Raw genomic sequence first — 7,820 nt, 5'->3', positions numbered from 1 at the left:
GTACTTCTGGTTTCTTACTCCTTGTGTCTTGAGTTACTTCCTCAGAATTGTGAGAAATCATTAGATTTATTTATTACTTTATTTATTTTTTTAGCACATTTCATTTTGTCTTTGAAACGGTTTCCATCTGTGAGAAGGCTTCTGTCTGCCCTGAGCCGCTGAGGCCACCTCCCTGTGGAGTGAGTGCGTGTTTTAGGAGGAGCTGGGAAGTGGTAGCGTTCCGTGCCTGCAGGTCAGTCCTGTGATGCTTCGGGAGGAGTCTGCCCCTTTAGGGATGGATGACGCTGACCCACCCCGGCGTTCCCCGGGAGAGATGCCAGGTCGTGAGAAAACCTGCCCGTTTGCCCCGGGTTGAGGGCAAGGGACCTGACTAGCCAGTCAGAGGTATCCTGTGATTCCAGGGTGTCAGAGTCTTTTGCCTCCTCTGAGGAGTCGCCTTCTTCAGGCGGTTTCCTCTGGCTCATTCCTTCCCATGTGAGTGCCTACCCCCACGGGACGGGAAACGGAAGAACAGGGCTCCTCACAGTAGGTCTGCGGTGGCATCTGCGTCTTGAGCAAAGGCGACACTGCCTGCTCCTTCCGTTTCCCCGGGCGCACAGCCCGGAGTGGGGTGGGGTGGGGCGGGGGGGCTGCCCTCGCCTCCCCGTGCTCTGCGCAGCGCCACACCATGATCATTTTACATTTGAGTGCGCTCTGTAGAGGATCACCCTGGCCAGAATGTACATACCTTGTAAGACATTAGAAATTATTTTCTAGACTCTGTTTGGGCAGCAAAAAGCCAACCTGCTGTGTGTCAGCCCATCAGATAACCGAATGACCAACCACTCTCGTCACTAATGGGTGATCATGCCTTTGCTCACAGAATCTTTGTAACATGATTCTCTACCGAGCTGCTCTCCGGTCAGCTAAAGCCTTGCTTATTTTTCTTGCCTATTATTAACTTCTGACTTTCTCTCAAAATGGAGCTGCCAGGCCACAGCAAGCTCCCTGGATAACACTTGCTGTTTATTTTTGCCGTGAGAGTCTCTGTATTTATTTTTTTTTTTGGAATCCTACTTCTGTTGCATCAGGGAAGCCTGGGGACTTGTTCCCATCGCCTTCGTGTGCCTCTCACTGTCCAGGCGCCTCTGAAGTCCTGGACATCCCCACGTTTCATTCTCCCTCGGCGTGTCACTAGCAGTCAGGGTTTCTGTGTTCCGTTTGCACAAAATAGCTAAAAGAAGGTATTTTTAAAAAATGCATTCACTATTCCCATATTAGATTTCTGAAGTTATGGAACTTCAGGGACAAAATATTATTTACCGAAGCATAGGTAGGTGCTGAGAATTCTGCAGCCCAGCAAATCCTGAGAGGTAGCTGTTTCCTCGGTCTCTCCCTGTCCAGGTTTACAGAACCAAACAATAAAAGGAAAATCATTTGTTTTCGCCTGCACCCTGTCTCCCAGAGCGCAGATACAAATGAACAGCCGAAAGAAAGTACTTCACCGTAGGAGAGACACTAGAACTCTCTGCGCAAAGTGGCTGAGTCCTTACATTTTTTCCATCTGTTTAGTTTTTGAATTGGTGCTTTCAGAAAGAAGACATGTTTAAAGGGTTATTTTTTCCCCAGCATTTTACTATGAAAAATTTTCAGCAGAGTTTTTAAAAGAAATACATAGCAGACATGCTTATACATAGCACCACCTAGATTTTAAAATTACGAGCCGCTAATTTTCAAACAAAGACGACCCTACCGCTCTGTTCCCCCCGGCAAGTGCCCGGTGAGAGGCCGCTCCCGCACGGACATCAGCTGCGCTCGCTCGGCCAGAGAGCCCCGGGACCTCTCTCTGCAGCCGTTCCCTTCTGCAGGGGTCCCGCGGGAGGCGGCCCCCACAGACGTGTTTCCTGGCCTCCGTCCTTCAGACTCCAGCTGTGTCCCCCCTCTTCCTCCGACCCTAGTTCCCGCCGCCGTCGTCTTCTCCAGCACCCCTGTGCAGCACCCCTGGGCCGGAGCGGGGTGGCTGTGACGCTGCCGCGGCAGGGCTGCTCCATTCTGCTCCCTTCTGCTCCAGGAGACATCCTCAGGACCCACCACTCCAGCCTCAGACAGCGTGTAGCTTTAGCACGAGGGCAGTGGCAACGAGAAGGGAGGCCATTCTTGTGTTTTTCTTAGTTGATCCATGCACTTTAAAAATACTTTTATCTGTTATTTAGGAAAGAAAATCTGAGACTTTAAAGTGTATATATTGTATATACACTTTAGTAGTTTAACTCTGAAAGCTCACTATAGTATGTTTAACTCTGAAAGCTCACCGTCTCACTTTAATCAGTGGGATTAGATACTGTCAAACACACACAAAATATCTGAGTTGTGTTGATGAGCCTTCCCCAGTCCCCCTTGAAAGAATTAAGTGAAACCCAAACCCCAAAGCCTGTACTTTTATGTTTATTTTTTAAACCACTTTTCTGTAAAAGCTTGCTTTTTAACCCCGAAGCATGTGGTCCTAAGGTGCTCTGTAGAGTGATGCCGACATTTACATAAAAGACGGTTGTTTTCGAGGAAGCAGCAGGGGTGAAACCGTTCTATGCCGCTTCATGACTGCCTCGCTCAACTGGCTGTAGGGCGTGGAAATGATAAAATGAAGGGAAGGGAGGAAAGTTATCAAATGTATCCTGGAATTTTGCTCGTGTCCTGGTTTTGTTTAGTTCCTAATTTGCATTTCATTAGTTGGAGATTGTTCTTTAAGCCAGTAGCCTCATGGGTTCTCACTGTGCTTGTTCTAGAACTTCCCAACCCACTCTACTGCCTTTTCCAATAGGATCGACTTCAGAAGTAGTTCAGAGTAGGTCTCCTGTGCTAAGTATAATCCTGGCCTGATGTTTGATTTCATCTCCGTGTTTTCTGGGACTGCCGAGTCTAGTGCCGTGAAAAAGATGGTGAGTTTACAGAGAAGCCAGGCAGAGTTCCAGCTGTGTCGCTGTAGCCCTGGTTGGTTCGACTGTGGCCAAGGAAGGGATGAAATAGATCAGTTTTGACCAACTCCATGGAAGAGCTTCAAGCCACAGAAGTATGTTTGTGAGCAAACTGGGCCCCTGTAGGCTGACCTGCCCGGGAGGTGCAGGGATCACCATCTTCCTCAGCCTGGGTGGGCTGGCCTTGCACATAGTAGTAAACGGGACAAACCAGATAGACACAGTTTGTTCTCCCTGTCTGAGCTTCCGTTTGGATTTTCTCCTGAGTCTGAAAGATCCACATGAAACTCTTTAGTCTCTTTCCGTAGAACTCCTGAATCTGCCAGAACAGGGAAGAGCACCGTCCCGCTAGCATCTCGGAGGTTGAAAGAGTCGGAAAAGTGAGTTTCCCTCTGAAGGAAGGTAATTTCATTTTTGTTATTTTGAGGGGTAGCTTGTGAAGGGATTTATGCCATTCAGAGGGCAAGTCATCACATCGTTGTTTGTGCTCAGGGAACCGTCATGCGTGATTCTTTGGGGAGTGGGTTTGGTGTCTAAAACCAGTCACGGCCCAGCACTCCAACCTGTGCTGGGTGTCCGCATGGCCAGAGCCCCCGTCTTCACACACGTGGGATCCTGTCCCCGGGGACCTCGCGTCCACACAGCTAGAGACACAGAGAGGGTCTAGGCACCTCCCGTTTCTTTCTGATGTCTTGGTTGTCTCTGGCACTGTTTAGTGCTGGCAGCATGATATCCAAGGCCTCAGTTCACCTGATTAGCCAGAATTAAGTAACAGTGATACAAAATTGAGTAGGTAAAGCAGTCAGTCGTGGTCGGAAGTAGGGCTTTGTCTTTAAGCCAGAAGCCTCACTGGAAGGAGGGATCGTGACTCACAGTCCCACATTGGGATACCTGGGTAACTCGTGTGTGACCGCAGGCCGAGCTCCTGTTAACCTCACCGGGTGGGTGAAGGGTGAAGAGGAAGTGGCAGTGCTGTACCGAGGGGACGATGAGTTCATAGAGTTGGCTCATACGTAGAGCAAGCCCTCCATCTGCGGAAACTGTGTTCTGTTACTGGCTGTAAGTGTAACATCGGTGTGAGCTTATAGCTCCTCAGCGCTCTCAGAGTCTGACTTCAGGGCCCACTGAAGGAACCAGTCCCCTGTGGGCAGTGACTTCGGCGTACTTCACAGGAGAAGCCCCTGGGAGTCGGTTCCCGGCGTCCCCTTTTCCGGGCATGGGGGCAGGCCCTTCTGCAAGGACTGCATCGGCTCCGTTGGTGCCTGCTCACGGTCCGTGTCGCCGCTCTGCTCCGCCTGACCAGTGCAGCACCTGTGGACCCTTGTTCAACATCTACCCAGTTATGTATGTAGTGAGGTTAGGGCAAGGTTTGGGACCCAAAGGATGAGAAAAACTTGGCTGTGGGGCCAGATTTCGGAAATCCCTGCTTCCTCTGGAGTGTTGCCGCGCCCCTGCCAGGCAGCCAAAGCCCCTCCCGTTGGAATCTCTTGTCACCGCGCTCAGAAAACCCAATTAGTTGCCTGCAGCCTTGATAGTGGAGTTTGTTTACAATAGTCGTTCCCTCAAAATCTGAGTCCAAAGGCAAGGCCCTGGTTTCGAAATTGTTTCTAGTCCTGGTCGATGCTTTGAACGGATGATTTCTATTATGTGTACTTTGATTTCCTGTAGACCCCAGGCATGTGGGTCAGAGCTAATTTCATGGCCCCTCTTCACTCGGAGAGCGGAGGAAAAGGTGCCCCAGGAACCTAGAGATACAGACATTACATTCCACAGCTTTATGTCACTGGAAGTGGTTCATTTGGGCTTGTCTAGGGGTAAAATGTCATACATGTGTGAAATGACTTTCAGGGGACAAAGTGTATTTTCTAAAAGTTCTGATACAGGGCCATGAACAATTCTGAAGTTTGGGCCTGAAATATTATAGGGTATAGGGTTACAGAAGAGTCCTTAACTGTTGGTCACTTTAAGGAGTTCTCTTCCTGAACTCTCATCCTCACGTAGGTTAGAAATGCCTTGTCTGTGATTTTTTTAAATAAAGAGTTTATCTATTTTTACAGAGAAGGGAAGGGAGGGAAAAAGAGAGAAACGTCGATAAATAAAAGCAGTATCGATCGGTTGCCTCTAGAGCCTCCCCAACCAGGGACCTGGCTTGCAACCCAGGCATGTGCCCCGGCCAGGAATCCGACTGGCGACATTTTGCTTTGTGGGGTAACACCCAACTCACTGAGCCACGCCAGTCAGGGCTGTTTTTGTTGATTTTTAGGTTCAGGCAAGAATAATCTGAAAAATATTATCTTAATTTCTTCTCTTATGTCCTGAATAGTACATTTAACTAAGAAATTCCATATTAAAAATTCCACTAATATCTCTTTCTGAGATTATTGTCCCATAAATGAAATTTTTTTTTTGTTTAATCAAGTTGAATTATTGCCACTTAGCCATGTACCCAGGTTTCCTTAATAATGGGAAGTTTTTTGAAATTCCCAGAAGAACGCTGCTTCGTAGTCAGAGAGATGGGTTATGGGAAAGCTGTTGGAATAAGGATAATTGGAATAGAGGGAGGGGCTTGAAGATTCCCTCAAGTGCTGTGCGCCATGCAGCTGGTTTCTGAGAGGCCTGCGTGGGTGCCACACACTGAGCTGTGTCAGTTGGTGGGAAGGTGACCACGCTTTGTTAGTAAATATTTAAGCAACTGGCAACCACAAAGGCATTTTCCCTTACTCGGTATCATGTGTTGACGCTGACATTACAGAAAGGGGTCTGGAAGGGAAATGGTCTTTTATTTAAAACACAAACATTTAATTTAAGATAGCTTAGCCAATCACTTATTACAGCCAACTTGTTTTACATGTCCTGTCATGAGACATGCTGTCAACATCTTCTGTGATTTCTGAGAGCTCTGTACCAAATTGTTATTTAACCATTATGTCCTGCTGAGCAGTTTTTCCTTTAAAACGCCGTATTTCACCACCCTGTAGCACTGGGTGTGTTGCTGTGATCCACAGATGGTCTTGAGCTATGGTTCTCTATATAGCTCAGTTCTTGTGTTTTTATATCATGTAACAGTTTTGTGATGCTTTTGTGCATTCTTTGTCTTCTTTCCCGAGTTTTGAAATCTGTCATAAATAAACTTTTTCACTATGCACCTGAAACATTTGAGTTATATCTTAACCTAATTTACACTGAAAATTTTTATTCCTCTCTCCTCTACATCTTAAAAGGAAAGGCATTCTATAAATTTAATCTATTGAGGTTATACAAATTAAGAAAAATTGACAATTAAGAAAAATTGAGAAAGATTAATGATAGCTCTTTCATCTGTATTAAGATTCATGGCAGAGCATTATGAGCTGGGAGCTGGGTTTAGCCCAAGAGCGAAAAATTGGGTTTAGAGCAATGATCACTAAATAGAGCATTATCGAGTTTTGTCAGTGTTGAGTCCCCAGTGACGCTCATTTTCCAATGAATTTACTTGCTGTGTTCAAATTTGGAGCTAGTACTTTGGACACCAGGGTAATCATTAACTCAGACTGGGCAATACTGATGTAGCCTGTTTGCATTTACTAAAGTAACACCATAATAGCTCTGGCGTCTCCTCCAGCGCGGCCTCTGCACGTCCTTGGAGTCTGCTTCCGAATAAGAAGGACTCACATGTGAACAGGGAGGGGTGCTATTTAAACACTTTCTTCAGCGATATCTGTGGTTCCAAGATGAGCCCGATAGGTCTGTCTCTGATTTCCTTTGCAACATACTTTAGAGGCTGTTGTATAAAAGAGGAAGAGATCTGAAATAATTGTGAGTGCAATGACGCACACAACCGATAATAAAGAGCCCAACCAGACTACGTATGTAGCTAGCAATCCTCACTGAGTTATGGTTGGGCATGCTGAAATGTCACTGCTAACACATAGCGTACTGAAGACTCTTCCTTAATTGTTAATGGCACTCATATATCTGTCATATCATTGACCCTGACATAGTTCAGGGTCACAAAGGCAGCTCACACACTGCAGCTGTTGACATTCAGCCCGATGTTCTGTAACCCATGAGATTCTGGTGAAACGCAGCAGCCATCTCACTGCAGGTGTCCTCCCAAAGTGGATTGATGCCTGCTGGGACCTTAGAACCAGGAGCTAAATAAGTTGTGTTTAAAGTTAGGAGGAGCCAATAAAACAAATACTTACCTTATGAATATGTATATCTACCTGTTTGTCCAATAAGTTTCCTGTTTTCTTAATGAATATGTAAAATTGCTTTGGAACAGAATCCTGTATTTTTTGCTTGTTCTCAAGTCCTTCCTGCTTTCACCCTTCTAAAGGATTTTCCAGGACTTACTGCTTCCACCTCATCACCAGGGTCAGGCCACTCCAACCTGTTCTCCATCCTCTGTGGCCACTCGCGCCGTGGGGAGACTGTAGACCACGTCTCCCTGTGGCCTCGCGAGTACCAGGATCAGCAGGTGCCTGCTGATTGTTCCTCACAGACCTAACGACGGATATGGAAATGAGGAGGGACTTGACCTTTGCCACTCAGCCTGTGGAGAGAAGTCCCAGCTGGAAAGTATCTCCTAAATAGGTGATGGTTTTGCATTGAGAGACACATCCAACCCCTGAATATAAGAATTTATTTGCAGACCGGAAGGAGGCACAGAGGAGGTAATCTTCAAAACCCGTTATAGCAGCTTAATTGCTAAGCCTTGGAGCAGTTTGGTCTGACCCCTAGAGAAAGGTCTATGCACTTCGGGAAGTATGTGCTCCTTCCTGATCTTCTAGGGCCCCCGAAAGAGGAGAGAGACACTCAGGGAGGCTACCCACAGTGGCACAGGGAGGATAGCTTTTGTCTGACACACATTGACGGAGTGAGGCCAGT

The sequence above is a fragment of the Phyllostomus hastatus genome, unplaced genomic scaffold (assembly GCF_019186645.2).
Source record: "Phyllostomus hastatus isolate PE091 unplaced genomic scaffold, TTU_PhHast_1.1 phas_scaffold_501, whole genome shotgun sequence".
NCBI lineage: Eukaryota > Metazoa > Chordata > Mammalia > Chiroptera > Phyllostomidae > Phyllostomus > Phyllostomus hastatus.
Note: the sequence above shows the minus strand (reverse complement) of the source record.